The sequence below is a fragment of the Hypanus sabinus genome, chromosome 2, assembly GCF_030144855.1.
Source record: "Hypanus sabinus isolate sHypSab1 chromosome 2, sHypSab1.hap1, whole genome shotgun sequence".
Lineage (NCBI taxonomy): Eukaryota > Metazoa > Chordata > Chondrichthyes > Myliobatiformes > Dasyatidae > Hypanus > Hypanus sabinus.
Window position 1 is genome coordinate 62,744,642 of NC_082707.1, and position 20,801 is coordinate 62,765,442.

General features: G+C 37.8%; 1 long non-coding RNA gene across 1 annotated transcript; it reads right to left on the bottom strand.

Annotated features, from left to right (window-relative positions):
* Positions 1 to 4,720: 4,720 nt before the first annotated feature.
* LOC132379373 (uncharacterized) lies at positions 4,721 to 20,725 on the bottom strand. Its single transcript, XR_009507403.1, has 3 exons — positions 20,638 to 20,725; positions 5,975 to 6,252; positions 4,721 to 5,802 (listed from the first exon to the last, which is right to left on the bottom strand). It is a non-coding gene; the product is annotated as an uncharacterized LOC132379373 (long non-coding RNA).
* Between the last annotated feature and the right edge of the window lie 76 nt (positions 20,726 to 20,801).

Genomic DNA, 20,801 nt, shown 5'->3' on the forward strand with positions numbered 1-20,801 from the left:
TGACGTTATTTTTGGTTTGCTGCTGGCGGCAAATTTAAGTTTGGCGTTTTTCATAAATACAAGAAGGACTCAAATAGACGTTGAGTATTTTACTTAAAAGTAACCTTCAACCCAACGTCTTTTTTTCGGAGGTCAACATGTTTTTGTTGCATGCAGAAATGTAATTTCGTTTTCTCTGCAGGAGTTCATCAATTTCATAAATGCAACACATTATAGTTTGTTTATACATAGCATAAAGGCAAAACAAAACGTTGTATGCAGTGTTATTTCATTTTAAATGTCAAACGGGTTTTACGGCTCCCAGTGTTTTCTTTTCTGTGGGAAACGGGTCCAAGTGGCTCTTTCAGTGGTAAAGGTTGCTGACCCCTGCTCTAAGTGCAACATAACCAACAATTTGTACAACTCTAATATTACTTCCCTACTCCTACCCTAAAGCCTCCATTAATGAAGCCAAGCATACCATACACCTGCTTCACCAATCTGTCCACTTGTGTCCCCAATTTCAAAGTCAAGTTTATTGTCACATGCACAAGCGCATATACGCAGAGATGCAGTGAAAAATGTGCTTGCAGCAGCATCACAGGCCCTTAATAGGGAACTGTGTACTTGCATTCCAAATTCTTACTGTTCAATGTTACTCCCGAGGGCCAGCATATTTACATTATACATCTTGGATTGGTTTAGCTTTCCAAAATGTATCACTTCACACCTGTCTGTTAAATTCCGTCTGCTATTCCCTTGCTCATTTCCTCAGTTTGATCTATAACCTGCAATAACCTCAGTCATTTGTCTCCATTGTCCACAAAACGAACAACTTTGGTATCGTCTGTGAACTGCAGATCTGCAATCTCCTAGACAATTCACGTGGTTACCTAAAAACTTCTTAGATGCAGTCAGTAACCCAACTTCAAAAACTTTCTCAGGGTGTGCATACCAGACACTTACCACTCCCTGTGTCGAGTAGGTTTCCCTTGTAACACTTTGAAACCTACCCTAAATATGTGTCCTTTGATTTTACCTCATTCTGATGCAGGAAAATGTTTCCTACAGTCTACCCTATCTATACTCATAATTTTATATACTACTATAGTAATCCCTCTTTACATCATTTGCTCCAGGTAAAACAGATCCAGCTTCTTCTGGTCCTCCTCATTGCTGAACTCTTCATCCCAGACAATATCTTGATGAATCTCTCTCTCCACTCCTCCACTGATATCATATCTTTCCTTTGGTGTGATGACCAGAAATAGATACAACTGAAACTTGACCAAAGTTTTAAAAGGTTGGAGCACAACTTCCATACTTTTGTAATTGATGCTCCAACCAATTATGGCCAATATCCCACACCCTTACTTATCACTTTATTACACATGTTGCCACTTCCAAGCATTAATGGCATATTCCAAAGTCCCTCTGTTCCTCAGTAATTCCTGAAACATAGCTATTCATGGTATACAGAATGTCCTAGCCTCATTTGTACTCCAAAATGCATCACTTCACATTTGTCTGTATTAAACACTATCTGCCATTTTTCAGCCAATTTCACTGAATATATTTATATCTTTCTGCCTCCTAAGGCTACCTTCCATGCTATCAACAACTCTGCAAATCTTTGTGACATTTGAAAACTTAGTGATCATGCCTGCCTCTTCCACATCCAAGTATTAATGTCCACTGCAAACACTGAGTGTCCTAAACTGATCATTGTGGGAATCAGTCAGGTTTACTATCACTGACATATGTCAGGAAATTTGTTAACTTTGCAACTTTGCAGCAGCAGCATTACAATACAATGCATAGAGATAAATCAGTGAACCACAGTAAATATGTATATATATATATAAAATAAATGAGTGCAAAAGTAGAAATAAAAAAGTCATGTTCATGAGTTCAATGTCCATTCAGGAATTGGATGGCAGAGGGGAAGCATGTCCTGGGTAATGGAAATCCTTAATGATGGACACTGCCTTTTTGAGGCACCGCTCCTCGAATATGTCCTGGACATTATGAATGCTAATGCCCATGATGGAGCTGACTAAGTTTACAGCTCTCTGTAGCTTATTTTGATCCTGGGTTAAATTCCTTCTTTCTCTTCAAAAGGCCATAACTTGTATCAGGATAGAAAAGTACTGTTTTCCCTTCTATCATCAATGGTCCGTTTCTCTTTCTGGCACATTGGGCAGCCGCCTTCAGGATCTTTTCTTTATCTTGATATCTTAAGCATTTTATCAAGATTGATCGTGGGTTTTGATCAACTTGAGTTCTTGGTCTTAAGGCTCTGTGAGCCCTTGCAATTTCAATTAACTGAGTTCCTTCTTCCATTTCCAGATTTTCCAGGATCTATTTTTGAAAACAATTTATTGGATCCTCTCCCTCTATACCTTCTTTAAGTCCAACAATCTTATTATCATTTCTTATGCTAAAATTTTCAAGCACATCCATTTTTTCCAACAACTGTTTTCTTTCTGATGTCCAGGCAGAAATATTGTCTTCCATTTTATTCATTCCTTCAACGATGTCTCCCGTTGTTTCTTCCAAGTCTTTAATTTTCTTAATCATTTTGTCCTGTCTTTCATCATTTTGTCAAACATAATCTTAATATTTTTAATATCTTTTTTTATTACTTTTAATGCTTTTAATTCATGCATTATTTGCACCAAAGTTTTTCCTATGTCTCCAGAAAAACTTTTACCTTCATCTTCGTCTGATTTATCCAGAGAATCTGAATCTACCTCAGATTCACTTTCACTTCCAGTTCCGACTGTAGCCGGGGTTTGTAGTTCAGGTTGCTCGTGTTTGTGCGTGCCCCTTCCTTCACGCATGCACAATTCTTGTTGCTCTTTTTCTTTGGAGAAGGTTGATGTTGCCGCAGTTTCCTGTTTTGTATCGCTGGAGGTAAAATGCACTTGAGCCCGCGTCTCTTTCGTGGCGGCAGGCCTTGATACTTCTCCAACTTGTGTTGTCTTCAAGGTAATAGTTTTCTTCTGCTTTTGCTTATGAGACATATTTTGGAACAATCTTGAGTAGTTTATAGGTAACTTTTTGAAAGTATTTTCTAACTTTTCTTCACTTAAATATTAATTTACTGTTTTTTTACTGGAGAGCTGAATTTCCATGTCTCGATCTTACGTCACACGTGACGTCCCCCACTTATTTTGATCCTGTGCTGTAAACCATACCCCCCATCCTCCCCATACCAGACAGCGATGCAATCAGTCAGAATGCTCTCCACAGTATACCACTAATCATCAACTTCCAATTACAAAAATTGTCATCCTCTGACTCCTATTGCCAAACCAAGTTTGCAAAATTGCCCTGGATTTCATTAGTCAGATGCTTATGAATTAGCCTTCCATGTAGGACCTTGCCAAAGGTCTTAATAAAGTCTAGGTAAATCTCATCCACTGCATTGCCCCCATTGATACACCTTGTTATCTCTTTAAATCAAATTGGTCCTTGTCAAAGCTATGTTGGCTGTCTCTGATTAGTTCCCACCATTCCAAGTAATTATTAATTGTATCCCTATCTTTATTTTATCTCTCTGATATCTGTCTTTATATTATTTCTCTAATGTTGACATCCAAAGCAAAGAAACCCCTTTTAAATTCTAATTCCAATTTTTTGTCAACATTTTGAAGAATCTAAGAAATTTCATTGGAAAACATAACCTCTAAATTGATAGGACAAAGGCTTTGGTAGCATAGAAGTGCAAGAAATTAGGGAGAGAAGAGATTGTGTGTTTGTTGTGGGTGTGTGTGCAGGGAGGGAGGTTAGGTTGGAGTTGGAAAGATGGCATATATTGTGGATACGGAAATCTGGAAATTTATAATAAAACGTAATTCAATTTATAAATAGTGGTGCTATATAGTCAGGGGACAGTGGCCAGCAAAATTAGACAAATTATTGTTGAATATAGGTTTGATGGGGGTTGAATATTTGTATTATTTTAATAATGACTGTTTAATTTCTGATGAGATGAAGGTTTAAATTTGAAACTACTTTGCTATTTTGAGATAGACCTGCTCGCTATTGGGGTGCTAATTGATCTGTGCAGAAAGAAGTCAATTAGCCCAGCCATCCAAACTAACTTGCAGTGAAGTAATCTCCTGAGCCCTTTATTCTTTTTACCCTAGAATTTATTCTCTCTCATATGTCCATCATTTTCCCTTTTGATTCTTTTACCACATTAAGGGGTAAGGGTGTGCCAGTTTCATCTAACTAATGCAGTGTCCGTAGAGTGAAGCTGCAATATTGGACTACTTGCATACTAAATAGTAACAACAGCCAGAGTTAAGCCATTTTACAACCAATGGATCAAATCAAAGGTCTGTAGTCCTACCACAGCAAGGATGGTACTAGAGAGTGGCAAGAGGCAATTTCAAGAACATTTCCAGTGTAAGTGGAGGAATCAGATGCAACAAGTAATGTTTAAGAGGCAAGTAGTCAGGCACATAAACAGGCAGGGAATAGAGGGACAGTCTGAGATTAAGAGTGAGCATAGATAACCTGAAGTAGGCAACAGCAGCATGAACTGTTACCATCTAGAATTATTAAAGGCTAAAAGTTAATTAATATAAATTATTCTGCTGAACACAAAGTCACATTATAATTCCATGTATTTTAAATAATTTAACATTATTGTGTTGGTTGATATTTGGTGGCACCCTGAATAGAAACTCAGCTATTAATGAATTTTGGCAATGGTACCTTTTTCTCCCAATATTTTTATTAGTTTCTGCATAAAAGAATACAGAGTACAAGATGATATATATTGTAAGTAAAAAAAAGTACCAAATACATTGTATTAAAAATACAGTTACAATCACAAAACCCTGTATTCATAAAATTAAATTAAATCATAATATTGAAATATAATAATTCTGTTATACAGGAAGAATCTAAACCCACTACCGAAGTCAGAGCTGTTAGGAAAACTAAGAAAAAATGGGGGGAAACCCTTATCATATAATAAAATATATTATTAGCCACCATCTGTACTTTAACAATAAATCAAAGGTTTTGAAAGTAACTCAAAAATGGTCCTCACAATGTATAAAAGTCTTGGCTAGATTCAAAATTTGAATATTGAATCTTCTCTAAATTTAGACATGATATAAAATCCGGTAATCATTGAGCATGATTAGGTGGAACAGCATCCTTCCATTTAAGCAAGAGCACCCTCCTAGCTAGAAGAAGTAAAAGCCAAAATATGCAAATCAGGTGTCTCCAAAATACAGTCTTTTCCTCCAACAATATCAAATAATACGGTCAAAGGGTTAGGCTTAAAATTTACCTTGAAAAGTACCAAGAAAGTTTGGAATACTTCCTTCCAGTATCTTTCAAGGCTCGGACATGTCCAAAACATGTGAATTAATGAGGCTTCTCCATTATTACATCTATCACAGAAAGGGGATATATCCGAATAAAAACGAGATAGTTTGTCTTTAGACATGTGAGCCCTATGAACCACAATTGTAAAAGGGAATGATGGGCACATAACAATGAAGTGTTAACCAATTTAGAAATTTCATTCCGAGGTTCCGGTGACATCATCGTCAAGGATGGCAGCTTAAGTCACAAGCTCCTCCGGAAAAATGCGTATTAAGCCCCGTTAACCCATCAAATATAACATTTGAACTGAAAAGAGGGGCAATAATGGGGAAGAGGAATGGAAATAAAAGAAGTGACACTGCGAAGCCTGCGTCCGAGAGGAGTGCAGCGAGCGGCTCTCCGACCCGACCACGTGCTAGCGAGGCGGCCACCGGACCTCGTTCAGTCGAAGCAGCGAATATCTTCAAAATCCTGAAAGAAATAATGGAGGTCAAGAAAGATATAAAGCAGCAGCTCCGTGATATTAAGGCAGAGCTCACCAGCGTTAATCAAAAAATAGCGGTGGCAGAGACTCGCATTGAGAGGGTGGAAGATCGCGTTCAAAATGTGGAGCGGATACTGAGCAAGACAATAAAAATCATACATCACCAAGAAGGTAAACTGCTTGATCTGGAGAGAAGATCACGGCGGAAGAATATCAGAATCTACAACGTTCCTGAAGGAGCGGAGAGCCCGTCTATGTCGGAGTTTGACGGAAAATTACTACGGGACGCGCTGGATCTTCCCTCGGTTATGAAGCTGGAAGCCGAGAGAGCCCACCATCTGTTCATTCCAAAACCTACCCCGGATAGAAAGCCACGCTCAATAATAATAAAATTCCTGCAGTGAGTGCAGCACCAAGGCGCAGATTCTACAAAGGGCCTGGGATAAGAAGAAAGTGTTTTACCATGATAAATTAATATATTTCGACCAAGATTACCCCACCCCCCATGGTCCTGCAGAAATGCAAAGAATACTCTGAAGTAAAGCGAGTACTAAAGTAAAACAAGATTAGATTTCAAACTCCGTACCCTGCTAAACTTCGAGTGTTTTATGACAACGGGACGCGGTTGTACCAGACAGAGGAAGAGACATGTACAGACATGAAGGCCAGAGGGTTGCCCGTTAGCGTAACCAAAACGAGGGAAAGCCTGACTGAGGAATAATCCCGCTCTTCTTGGAAAATAGTGCGAGAATCGAGAAGGCAGGAGACGGGAGGAGGCCGAGAGAAATATATCAGGAAGAGACCGGGAATTTCCCAAAGACAGTCCTCGCCCCCTTCAGAAGAGCCATAAAGTTTGGCTAACTTTAAAAATGTTGAGAAGCTAAACGGAAGCAAAAGTACACGGTGATATACCTATTATAATGTGGATTTTATATTACTTAGTTGTTATTCTTTATTCTCTCACTTATTCCTTTTTCCGCACCAAAATGAGAATGTGTATGTAAAGTATGTGTGTATGTATGTGTGTGTATATATATATGTGTGTGTGTGTGTGTGTGTGTGTGTGTGTGTGTATGAGGAGTAAACAGGGAAATCTTTTCTGTGTAATGGATTTGTTCACTGACTTTTATGAACACTGCAATGGGGGCCCTCAACTCACAAGTGGGGGGGGGGTTATCCCCCACAGCTAGCCATTTCCTCTAGCTCATCTACTAGAGACCTCAGCCTTGCAATCACACATTCGTTGCCATTTTTGTTGTTAGTTGCGTTTCTTGGTTCTTATTTGTTCAGGGAGTGGATTGATTAAGTTTTATTCTAATTTCAATGGTACATTGACAGATAAATACAGGTGGCTAAGGACAAGGCAAAATTCATTTCTTTTCATGTCAATAGGCTATTAAATCCAATCAAACATAAGAAAATTTTATCCAATTTGGAACAATTTGATTCATACTGGGAAAAATGGTTTAACTACATAATGCCTCATAGGCCTGATTTTATTCTCACAAATCAATGAATCTGTTGTAAAAAAAAGATCACTCCCTACTTGTACATAGTTCTTTCCTATTGCTTGTTTTTTCTTTCCACTCTTTTCTATGAGTGTATACCTCAGATCAATACTTTGTGGAGATTTGTGATATATATGTACAATGTCTGAAATACATCTTATGGAAATATTTGTTTGATGATGAACCAATAAAAAATAAATTATAAAAAAAAGAAATTTCATTCCAAGTTTCCTCAGAAATTGAAGTCAGTAAGTCTTGTTCCCAAAGATTGTTAATTTTGTCTATAAGAATGTTTCTCATTCCTAACAACATACCATTAATATTGGATATTGAACCATTATAAAAAGGTTTCAAATTAAAAATTACGTCTAATAAATCCTTATCAGAACTAGTAGGAAATGTATATAGCTGAAAATGCAGAAAGTCTCTAATTTCTTTCCAACATTTTTAATTATATATATAAGAATACAGAGTACATGAAAAAAATCAGTAATTTGTAAATAACGAAAAAAAAGAGTTTTGGATAAACTATATTTAGCTGACATTTGCTCAAACGAAAGAAGACTTCCTCCAACAAACAAATTCTGGAAGAATTTAATACCCAATCTATCCCATTTTTTAAAAACTGAGTCGGTCACTGAAGGTTTAAAAAAAATAGTTAAAACAAATGGGACTAGACAAAGAAAATCTCAATAGACCAAAGAATTTCCTAAATTGTACCCAGATCCTCAAAGTATGTTTAACTACCAAATTTTCAGTTAGTTTACTAAAAGATAAAGGGAGTGAGGATCCGAGAGGAGAAATAATAGAAGATTTGTTAACAGAGTTAGCTTCTAAGAAACCCATATCGGACGGTCCTCATGGTGAATATAATATGTCCAAAATGTAAGATTTTGTATATTGACTGCCCAATAATAAAACCTAAAATGTGGTAAAGCTAAGCCTCCATTCTTCTTAGATTTTTGAAGATGAACTTTATTTAGTCGAGAATGTTTGTTTTTCCATATATTATAATAGAATCAAGAGAATCAAAAAAAATGTAGGAATAAAAACATGTAATGCCTGAAAAAGGTATGTAAATTTAGGTAAAATGTTCCTTTTAATTGAATTGATTTGGCCAATCAAGGATAACGAAAAAGGCGAGCAGTTTGATAGTGTCCTTTTTACAAAATTCAGTAAGGTAAGAAAATTTTCATTGAATAGGTGTTTATAATTCTTGGTAATTGTTACACCCAAATAGGTAAATTGATTTATTAATTTTTAAAAGGAAGGTTAGTATTAATTGATGGCAAATTATTCAGAGGAAAAAGTTCACTCTTATGTAAATTGTTTGTATCCTGAAACCTGGCTAAAACAAGAAAGCAAAGAAAGCACAGGAGGTAGTGAAATCTTGACATTAGAAACAAAAAGCAAGAGATCATCAGCATAAGGTGAAACTTCATGAACAGTCCCTCTCCTTAGAGTACCAGTAATATCATTAGATTCTCAAAAAGCAATGGCTAAGGCCAAATCAAGGAGCAAAGGGCTCAAGGGACAAACTTATCTAGTTCCATGTTGAAGTTTAAAAGGTTTGGAATACTGAAAATTAGTAAGGACCCTGGCAGAAGGAGATAGATACAGTAATTTAATCCATTGTATAAAATCGGGTCCAAAATTAAATTTTTCTAAAGTTTTAAATAAATAATTCCATTCAACCTGATCAAAGCCTTCTCAACGTTCAAAGAAATCACACATTCTGATACCTCCTTAGAAGGGGAATAAATAATGTTTAATAAACGAAGGTTGTTAAAGTAGGAATATCAATTTTTAATGAATCCCATCTGATCATCAAAAATGATAGATGGTAAAATATTTTCAATTCTATGGGCCAGAACTTTAATAGGATTTTAGTATCAACTTTAAATAAAGAAATTGGTCTGTATGAAGAGCATTCAGTTGGGTCCTTATTCTTTTTGAGAATAAGCGATAAAGCAGCTTTGTAAAAAGATTGTGGCAACCTACCCAACTTAAAGGAGTCTGAAAAAACTACACATAAATGAGGTATAAGAAGTGAGGAAAAAGCCTTATAAAATTCTACGGAAAATCCATCAAGACCAGAGCCTTCCCCGAGTGCAAGAAACATACAGCGTCAGCAACTTTCTCATACAAAATAGGTTGATCCAACTGTTTTCGGTTATCAAAAGAACTTGTAGGAATGTTTAATTGATCTAAAAAATTATACATTGTAGCTATCTTTCAGAGGGTCAGAACTATAAAGTTTAGAATAAAATTCTTTAAAAATGTCGTTTATTTCTAAATGGTCAGTTGTCCTATCACCATTGGCTTTACAAATTTCTTTAATTTGCCATTTAACTATAAAGGAGTTTAATTGCTTAGCCAATAATTTACCTGTTTTGTCTCCATGGATATAAAATTGAATTATCTTTTAAAAGTTGAGTTTCAATTGGATATGTTAAAAGAAGATCAAATTTAGTTTGAATTTCAACATGCCTTTTCTATAAAGCAGGGTCTGGAACCAAGGCATATTTTTGATCTAATTGTCCTAACTGATTAGCTAACTCAATTTTCTCTTTATTAGTTCTTTTTCTTGACACTTGCAGTACAGGAAATAACTTGACCTCTAATAAAAGCCTTAAAGGCATCCCATCTAATAAGACTAAAAGTCTCTTCCCATGTATGCATTTCAAAAAAAAAGAATAATTTGTCTCTCCAGAAATTTTAAGAAATCTTTATCAGTTAACAAAATTAAATTAAAATGCCAAGATCTGTTTATTTGAGGAAGACCAGGAAGATTTAAATATAAAAGCACTGGAGCATGATCTGAAACAGCAATTTCTTTGTATTCACAGGATCGAACAAAAGAAATCATTTGACTATCAATAAAAGAGTAATCAATCCTGGAATGCATATATGATGGACATGAGAGAAAAATGAGTACTCCCTACCTAGTGGATGTAAGAAACACAATATATCAACAATACTGCATTTTATTAAAAAAGATTGAATAAACAAAGCTGATTTATTAAGTGTCACTGTTTTAAAGGATGACCTTTCTAAAACTGGATCTAACCAACATTTAAAATCTCCTCCCATCACCAATGAGGAAAGGCTCAAATCTGGCAAAAACGAAAAAAAAGCTCAAAAAATCCTGGATCATCTGTACTCGGAGCATACAAATTGGCAAATACCAATAATTTATTATCTAATTTTCCTGGCACTATGACAAAACACCCATTAGTATCAGACTCTACTTTATGTTTGGCAAAGGGAATTGTATTATCCATAAAAATCAAAACTCCTTTAGACTTAGCCTGAAAAGAGGAGTAAAAATGTAGTTCTTTCCATCTACTGAAAAGTTGTAAGATATCACACTTACATACATGTGTTTCTTGTTTAAAAAAAGTAATTGGGGCCTTAAGTTTTTTAATATAAGCAAAAATCTTATTCCGCTTCACACGGTGATTTAATCCTTTCATGTTAAGACTGAGTAAATTAATAGTATGACCCATTATTTATACTATTTAATAGAGAAATTAAAGTAATAACCAGTAAAATGAACATTAAATCCAAACAATAAGCCTTAAAATAGTGTAACCAAGCAACAGATTTGGCAAACATCCCAAAACAGCTCCCAGAAAAAGACACGCCCCCAAGTCAGAAGGCCAGCCAAAAGGCAATGGTACCTTTAAAATTTATATAAAAATAGCAACTCATCAAAACTCCACTGCCTCTGGAAGTTTGGCAGAGCATGTTTTCCAAGCTACTGAATGTTACTCATATTATCCCAATAAAGTTTTATTTCACATTTTGTTTAACATGTTACAATTTTTTGGATTTAAAGGGAGCAGAAATTAAACCCTGGTGAGTTTAAGGTGTGTTTGAGAAACAGAAGCAGCAAAGTTCCAGCTGATGAAGTAAGCTGACACATGCAAGCAGTCCAGTCCCCAGCTTCAGCTGCACAACTTTTCTCCAGCTACCAAACCTCCCCATGACCCTTGCTGTATCCAGTCCAAGCTCTGGCCATGCACACAACCTACATTCCCAGTAACATGAGTTGGTCTCATGTGTCTGCAGTTTTGGGGAGGTGGTGTACTATCTAGGTAATTTCTCAGGTAAGGACATGCTCTGCACAGCTTTGTGGGCCGAAGGGCCCGTGTTGTGCTGTAGGTTTTCTATGTTCCTAATGAATAAGCCAGATGCCAAACATCAAGATTTATGAACAACCATCTACTGGATCATCAGTATAAATGATAGATGGTAGTATGTAGTTAAAGTAGATAGTATATCATTGGATTCATCATTTCTTTAAACATAATGTATGACCATGGAGTGTGAAGCTTGAATAGACTGCAAAAGTTAGGAATTTAAAAGAATGGGAACCCCATGAAGAGAGGAAAGTTTATTCCTACAATTTCTGGTATCATTGATAATCTCAACATTTATTATTCTCCCTTGGATGGTGATGAGCCACCTTCTTTAACTAATGCCATCATTCATGAGGAAGATCTTTCCATAATACTGGCGCCTTAGGAAGGCAGCATCCATTATTAAGGATCCTCGCCACCCATGACATGCCCTCTTCACATTGTTTCCTTCGGGAGGAGATATAGAAGCCTGAAGGCACACACTCAATGATTCAGAAACAGCTTCTTCCTCTCTACCATCTGATTTCTAAATGGACCTCGAGCCCATGAACACCACGTCACTACTTTTTTTTATTTCTGGTTTTTTTGCACTTATTCAGTTTAACTATTCAATAGACATATATATACTTACTGTAATTCAATTATTTTTTTCTGTTTATTTATCATGTATTGCATTGAACTGCTGCTGTAAAGTTAACAAATTTCACGACATATGCCAGTGATGTTAAATCTGATTCTGATAATAGTGTTGGGAGTTACAGGATGTGGACTCATCTGGGGAATCGAACTGGACGGTGGTCTCTGTATTCTTCCTACCAAATTATGCCACAGTGTAACCCTGATGACTTGACACTTTTAGAACTTTGGTGGTGCTGGTCCAGCAGATTTTCTGGACAACTGAATATTACTCCTATCACTATCTAAACTCACTTTAATTGCATTTTAGTAGTACCTGTATTATAGATTTTCAGTGAACCTGGTTAGCTTAAAGGAAAATGGAAATATATAAACACTCTAGACCCAAGCTTCAGCTGTAAAACTGTTTACCTGACTCCCGGTGTTGCAGACCCTAATCTTAATTTTGGCTACACGTCAGGTTGTGCTTGGAACAAATGAATGAGCATTCATGTTATCTAAGCCAGAGATGGTAAGCCTGATTCTACCTCTTCCGAAATAGCAAACCTTCAGCACCCCCATACAATCACATGCTGAGTTTTATTTTATTTTATCTTAATGTGTTGAACTTCATTTGCCAACAGTGGCCTTCAGAATTGATTTGGATTCTCAACCCAGTACCACTAATCTAACATCACACTTAATTTCACCAGGTAGCATTGATTGTACCATTTTTTCTGTTGAGATGCAATTCTTTGTTATTCTATCATCTACCCCTTGTATTTGTAACTATAATTTGATGATTGAGGCTTTGTTAAATGCAATGAATTACATTAGGGCTTGTAAATTTCTCTAACCAGAATTTTATATCTACTCTTATTTATTAGCTTGCTCCATACTGATTTTTCTGGATTAAGTTCCTTTCCCAAAGATCTTATTTATTATCAGAACTAGTCCCTTTACCTCCACCTTCAAACTTTACTCTGCCCCTCCCCCTTCTTTTCCATTTTGACCATAGTTTTAAAAGATAATACTTGCAATATTTAATTCCAGATTTTGGCCACCCTGCAACTATGTTACAGGGATGGATACAAGATCAAACCAATGTGTTACTAATTGTGCCATTATTTTATTTAGCTTTTCAGCAATGTATTCAAATAAACAACATTTAATCATATAGCTTTTTTATCCTGGCATGCCCTTGGTTACTTATTTTCGAAACTAATATTTTAATGTCTAACCAAGGGAGGCAAGGGATAATTAGCCACTCCATTAACAAACAAATCTATTTCCCAATTGCATTACCTTTCTTCAAGATAAGTTCTGCCACCATTTTTATTCATAGAGAACATAACTTTAGAATTTTTCTGAGTTTATTCAAGAAAGCAAAGTTAATACCATGTGACCATAATTTCTCTATGCCATGCCCCTGTTTGTCTCATTGCCGTTTTCTCTTATCTGAACCCTATTCATTAGTGCACAGTTGTTTGTAGCAACACACAAAATCCTGGAAGAAATTAGCAAGCCATGTGGCATTTAGGTATGGAAATGAGCAGTTGACATTTCATCCAAGACCCTTATTCAGTTGGTTTTATTTACAACCTGTTCCTTCCTGGTACAACTTGATCATCCTAACCCCAATTACTTTCCTGCAATGTTTCTTATTCTTTAGCATTCTGAATTTCTCTGCTCTGGAAGTCTCTACCCTCACTAACTTAAATTTGGTTTAAAGCCCTATCTACTTTGTAGCTAGATGTACTAAAAATCTGGTGTAGTCCAACCCCATAGATTAACTTGCTGTTTTCATTGTATTTATGCCAGTGCCCATGAACTGAAACCCATATCCCATAACAATCTATGACCTACATCTATCTCGCTGAACCCTTTAACATCTCAATGATCCTTCTACCCTTGTGATAAATTACTGGTGGCTTAGTTTATACCCCAGATTACTACCTTTTAGGTATTTTTTTTGATGCAGTATCTGGATTCACAAAATTCTTTCAGCGGAACTAATTCCTTAATCCTGTGTCATTGATGGACCATGATGGACCTGAGCCTCCCAGTTCAAGTTCCTCTCCAGCCTGGAAACCCATATCCAGTCCTGTCGAAGGGTTTTGGCCTGAAACTTCAACTGTACTCATTTCCTGGATGCTGCCTGTCTTGCTGAGTTCCTCCAGCAGTTTGTGTGTGTTGCTTGGACTTCCAGCATCTTCCTATGTTCTCTTGTTTTCCATTACCCCATCAAGGAGTTGGCAATATAACCTTTTGATTTCAAAATCAAGGTTGCAGTGGACTGTGCCCACTCCCATAACCATACTGGCTGAAGTCAGCGAGTCTGGAAGTCGAGATCTGAAGGTCAAATGCATGGGTCAAGGGGGTCTGAAAGTCAGAGGCCCAATGTCTGAGATTTTGAGCCAGGGACTGGAGTTGGAGGCCTGTATGTGTATGTGAGAGGTTGTGTGGGAAGTAGAAAAGGGGCTTGTTTTGCTGTTGTTGTTTTGTTTCATTTCTGTTATGTTGTGAACTCAGAGACGTTGGCCTTCATACTGCCTTGTGCATTGGATCCTGGGCTTTCTGTCGGATTGCCAACAGGTGGTAAGAGTGGGCTCCCTCACCTCAGCCCATCTGACTCTCAACGCAGGTGCCCCTCAGGTCTGTGTCCTAATCCCCTTCCTTTACTCCCTGTATACCCACGACTGTGTCACCACCCACAGCTCCAATCTACTAATTAAATTTGCTGATGATACTACGTCGATTAACCTTAAATAATAATGAGGCAGCCTACAGAGAAGTCGGCATCACCCTGATATAGTGGTGTCAATAAAACAACCTCTCCCTCTATGTCGTAAAAACAAAGGAGCTGGTTGTGGACTACAGGAGGAATGGAGACAGGCTCACCTCTATTTACATATTAGCTGTGTGCTGAAAAAAAGCACATCAACACCTCTTTCACCTCAGATGATTGAAGAAGTTCAGCATGAGTCCCCAAATCCTAAGACTTTCTACAGGGGCACAATTGAGAGCATCCAGACTGGCCGCATCACTGCGTGGTATGGGAACTGTACTTCCCTCAATCACAGGACTCTGCAGAGGGTGGTGCGGACAATCCAGCACAACTGTAGATGTGAACTTCACACTATTCAGGACTCTTACAGAGACAGGCGTGTAAAAAGAGCCCAACGGATCACTGGGGACCCGAGTCACCCCAACCACAAACTGTTCCAGATGTTATCAATTGGGAAACAATACCACAGCATAAAAGTCAGGACCACCAGGCTCTGAGAGAGCTTCTCCCACTAGGCCATCAGACTGATTAATTCACACTGATACAATTGCATTTCTATGCTATATTGACTGTCCTGTTATACTACTATTTATTACGAATTACTATAAATTGTACATTGCATATTTAGACAGAGACATAGCATAAAGATTTTTACTCCTCATAAATGTGAAGGATGTAAGAAATAAAGTCAATTCAATTGTTGCTTGTGTTATTCTACTGAAAATTGTGGGCACGTTGTGTTGGTGCCAGAATGTGTGGCACCACTTGCAGGCTGCCCATGGCACATCCTTTGCTTGTGTTGGTTGTTAATGTAAACTACATATTTCATTGTATGTTTTAATGTATGTGATGAATAAATGGATCTGAATCTGTAGTTGTCAAGGAGGTGTAAAGAAATTGGATTTCTTATGTTGGGCAAGGCATGCATTCAATGTATCTCAGGAGCCTTGCTGTTCTCTGATTACTAGAATAAGTAAAACATTGTCTTGCCTTCCTATCCCTGACAACATGCCAATTTAAAAGCATTTTTCCAAGTGATGTGGCTAACTCCAGAGCAACACGTCCAAGTAACTTCTCTCTGATATTTAATAGTGTCTCTTGCTCAGATTTCAGCATAGAGCAATTCTTCGAGTTGCTTGTTAGTCACCTTGGAATAAAATGTCCGCAAGTATTCGGACATTGCAGCAGCAATAGAATTCCTGTCCACATTCTATTTATTTGTTTAATTCACTTAGAATAACTTTAATTATTTATATTACCCTCTTTCTTTCACAGCCTCTTCCAGTTTTGATATTCAGCAACCCTTAATTCTAGATCTTCGTAGCTCTCTCCACTTTCATGGACTTTCCTGCTCTTTAGAGTGGGAACTGAAGAGACAAAATAGCTCTTTTTTAATTGATTTTTAGAGGTTGTAGAGAGTATTGCCAAGCCCAGCATTTATTGCTGATTTGTGGTGATGGTGTATCATCTTCTTTGAACCGCTATCGTCCTTCTCATACAAACATTCCTGCCATACTCTAGAGGTATGGAGTTTCAAGATTTCGATCCAGTTTGGAAAAAAAAGACAATAAATTTGCCAGACAGGGAGGTGACATGGAAAGGAAGATGTAGCTAATCACATTCCCATGTTCCTGCTGCCCTGGAAATGGTAGTCATGGGTTTGGCTGTGCTGTCAGAGTGGTCTGGGAGATAAATTGCTAAGTATTATAAACAGATAAATAGTGTTAAATTAAGAATAAAGTCCCCAGCTACTCAATTAAATAAACTAACATGTAATCAATTATTAATTATTTACTTGAGAGAATTAGTCAATTTTATTGAATTATTGGATTAAGAGGCATGACAGGACTGCTCAATTTCCCTGAATGTACCTGCTTCACTATGAGGAAATTCAAGTTTCTTCTCAGCTCTTGGAAAACCACATGAGTGAGAAGTCATTAACTGGAAGGACTCCAAATCTAGATTTGGACCTGAGCAATAGCAGGCATCATTAGGGTCCATCTCCAATCGCATTTCATAGGGTAATAATCCCGCAATTAAAACATTTGCTCATGGAGGAGAATGGAAAACTGCTAAGCAGATTAACAGAATTAAGCAGAGATTGCAGCAGTTCTTAAAAGATTAGCCTTTTTTTGTCACATGTACATCAAAAAATACAGTGAAATGCGTCATTTCTGTGTCAATGACAAACACCATCTGAGGATTGTGCTGGGGGCAACCTTCCAAGCACCAAAATAACATGCCCACAACTTACTAACCCTAACCCACACATCTTTGGAACATGGAGGAAAGCGGAGCACCCAGAAGAAACCCAGGTGGTTATGGGGAGAACATACAAACTCCTTCCAGTGACAGGAAATGAACACTGATCAATGATCACTGGAGCTACAAAGCATATCCAAAGGCATATAAACACAACGGCATAATATGCAAAAAGATTTGAATGTCATAAAATTCTCAATTCCTTTTATATCCAAGAAATTATCCCATTTTATTTTGAACACAAAGAAAGCAGAGAATTCCAAAAAATCACCACCTTTTTCAGTGAAGAAATTTCTCATTTCAGTCCAAAATGCCCATTCCTTACTTTGCGTTTGAAATCCCCAGTTCGAGAATTTTCAGCTAGAAGTAGCAACCCCACCACCACCCCCCATAAGAATTTTGTAAGTTTGAATGAAGTCACCACTCACTCTGCTAGAGATTATATTGAATCACAGAAAAATCATATTAAATCTCTAGATTCCCCTGAAACCTCTCTGCGTCTTCTTAAAATGTCATAGGTCAGATTTGCTTCATCAGCAATGTAACACATCATTCTGTATCAAGGAATTCACATCTGAATAGAGCCAGGTGCACAGCATCATAGGTGACTGACTTAAGTCATATGGAGATGGGATTCAGAAGATATTGGAAAAATACTACTTCTGTAGCCATGATGCAAGGATGATATTCTTTGTCGCTGGTATCAGTATCAAGGATGCCACTGAGTGACTTCAAAGCATTTTGAGGGTGCTCAGCTGTAGTCTGGTGTCCCTGTATGTGCCAATGCTCTAACTGAAAAGGATAAGCATCTCCAGACAGATTACAAGAACCAAGGAATACAAGTAAAAAAGGACATCAAAGCCGGATTATCAACACTGAAATTGGATGGTGCAGTTGAATGTGTGGCTGATGAAGTGGTACAGGAGAGAGGGATTTAGATTTCTTGAGGCATTGGGACTGAATGTTTTAATATTACCTCCCTGAACAAGAAGGCATAGCAGTTCCTCCACTTCCTACGATTGAGGCAGACTCTTCCCCCCCCACAATCTTAACTGCATTTTACAGGAACACCATTGAGAGCATCCTGACAAGTTGCATTTCCATCTGGTAGTGAAGCAGTTGAGCATCAGACTGTAAGTCCCTCCGTCGCTACATAAGGACTGTGGGAACAGCTGAGAGGATCATAGGGGTCTTACTAGCATCCATCTCCATCAGGGACATTTATCAGGAGAGCTAAGAACCCCACCCATCCTTCCAGCATCCTCTCCGACTTTCTGCCATCAGGCAGGAGTCTCTTGTGCATAAAAAACAAGAACGGTCAGGGTGGGAAACAGTTTCTTCTCAGTCTTCTGAACACTCTGCTGTATCGCATTCCAAGTGTCACTGGTTAACCTGTTCCATACCTTACAATATTTAATTTATGCACTTTAGTCTATTAATTATGTGTGATTCATCTGTAGATTTTACCCTTACTTTCATACAGTAGGTTATTGTGTGTTATGTGCTTTACACCCTGATTTTGAGAAATGTTGTTTCATTTCTATATACATTATATAGTTATATATGTAAGTAGTTAAATGACAATAAACTTGATTGATGTGAACTTCAATTGGGAGTACAAGCTGAGTAGATTGCTTCCTGCAGGGCCAGGGCCAATGCTCTTCTGGGGAGGTTTGCTGGTGCTAATTGGGTCAGTACCAACTTGTTAAAAGGAGGATGGAAACATGACAAACATTTCAGATGGAAAAGAAGGAAAAAAACTGCAGGTAGCGAGGGTTTAGTGTACAAATCTACAAGGCAAAAAAATTAGTTTGGAAGCCAGAGGGAAAAAAAAACAAAGCTAAGAAAAAGAAAACAAAGAACTCTGGCAGGTACCTAGGCGAGTTTCTGAGAATTGCAAAAATAACAAGGGAGGAACAGCAGGGGATTTCAGCCACCCTAATATAGCTCAGATGGTAAAGGGTATGGAAGGTGCAAAATTCTTGAAATGCATTCCAGAATGTTTTATTTAATATGTAGCAACCCCAGCAAGGGGTGATGACACTGGACTGGGTGTAATTTTAGAGAATTACGCTTAGAAATGCACTTTGAAGACAATGGTCTTAATGTAGATAGATTTGGCATAGCTACAGAGGATAAAGATAGACCAGTAGAGAAGCTTCAAATCCAGTTATGGCTGAATTCGTAAGGCTGAGATTTGGTTTAGCAAAAACACTGGGACAGCAACTTAAGGGCAAATATTTCCAGAAGACTGGCAGGAATTCAAAGTAACAGTGAGGGTTCAATCTAAGTATCCTCCCAATGAAATTGGATAATTCCAAAATCTAGACTACTTGCATGTTGGGAATTGTACAGGAGAAGGCAGAAATAAAGGGATGACAAATGCCAGGAGCTTGACATTGCAAATAGCATATCGAGGATGCAGAAGATGCAAGATGAAAGAAAATAGTAAATTTGGAAGGCAAAGAGTGCATAGAAAAACGGTAGTTTAGATAAAGGTAATCCCATTTTTTATTTGCATCCATCCCCACAAAAGATGGGATTAATAAAGAATAAAAAAATTGCATTAGTCATGGTTAATGTAGCATGTACAGAGAATTTGTTATTGTTCCTTTTTTTTGCCATTTCCATGGCATTTGACTTGTTTACGAGACTGAGTTCCTAACTCGACACGCAACCTAGCACGGATGGAAAGTGTGCAAGGAGCCGGCAGTGTTCGAGCTGGGGACCATTCACCTCCAAGTCCGATGCTGAAGCTACTACACCATTGGCTGGCTGACGGAGAGTTTAGATTCTCCAAAAGTTCCAAGACATTTTCCAGCCAGAATAAAATGTATTGCAGGCTCCTTAAAAAAGAGGAAATAGTACTTATTTTCCAACTAGCAATCACCTTAAAGAAACTACTAATGAAGTAAAACTTAAGAACAGAATGGTAATGTACAAATTCAGCTTAGTGTTTGTATTTGGCAAATTACTCAAATTCTGAGGGACAGCGTCAGTTTTTTTTAAGAAAGACAAGTTAATTGAGGAAAGTTAGCATGGACTTGATAAGGAAAGGCGTGGGAGTTCAAGAAATAGTGCTAAAAGTGAGAGAAATAGAAGAGTCGTGATCAACACAAGTTTTAGGGAGCCATGCATTTCTGTTTTATTGTTATATATACTGATTTGAGATTTAAATGGCGATAACGTTCTTAAAGATTGCCATTGATAAAAAGTTAACAGATGACACGGAGAGGAAGTAAGTTCTGGACTGCAACAAGATATAAATAAGTTAATTAAGAGGACATACAGGTGGTAGATGGGTTGTGATCCGGCCAAACGTATTTCAAGATCCTGCAAGAATAATCTAAAACTGTTCATGTTTCGGAGGCGCGAGGAAATACTAGTTCTGAGCCCAGCCACTAGAAAATGGAAGGCTCGTGTTTTAATGACCGAGTTTCGCTCAAACATGAGCTCCACATAAGCCTAACCGTTCAAAAACACAACAGGCTGCAAGCCACACACCTCACCATCCCACAGGCCGCGCATGCAATCCATGGCACAGGGCCGCGCACTTCCCATCTGGGGTGGGGCCGAGTCCGGGAGAGCGCCCCCACGGGGCCGGATGACCCAGTCGCGCCGCAATTGTCTCTCCCAACCGCATCGCCACAAACCAATCAGCTCCCGCT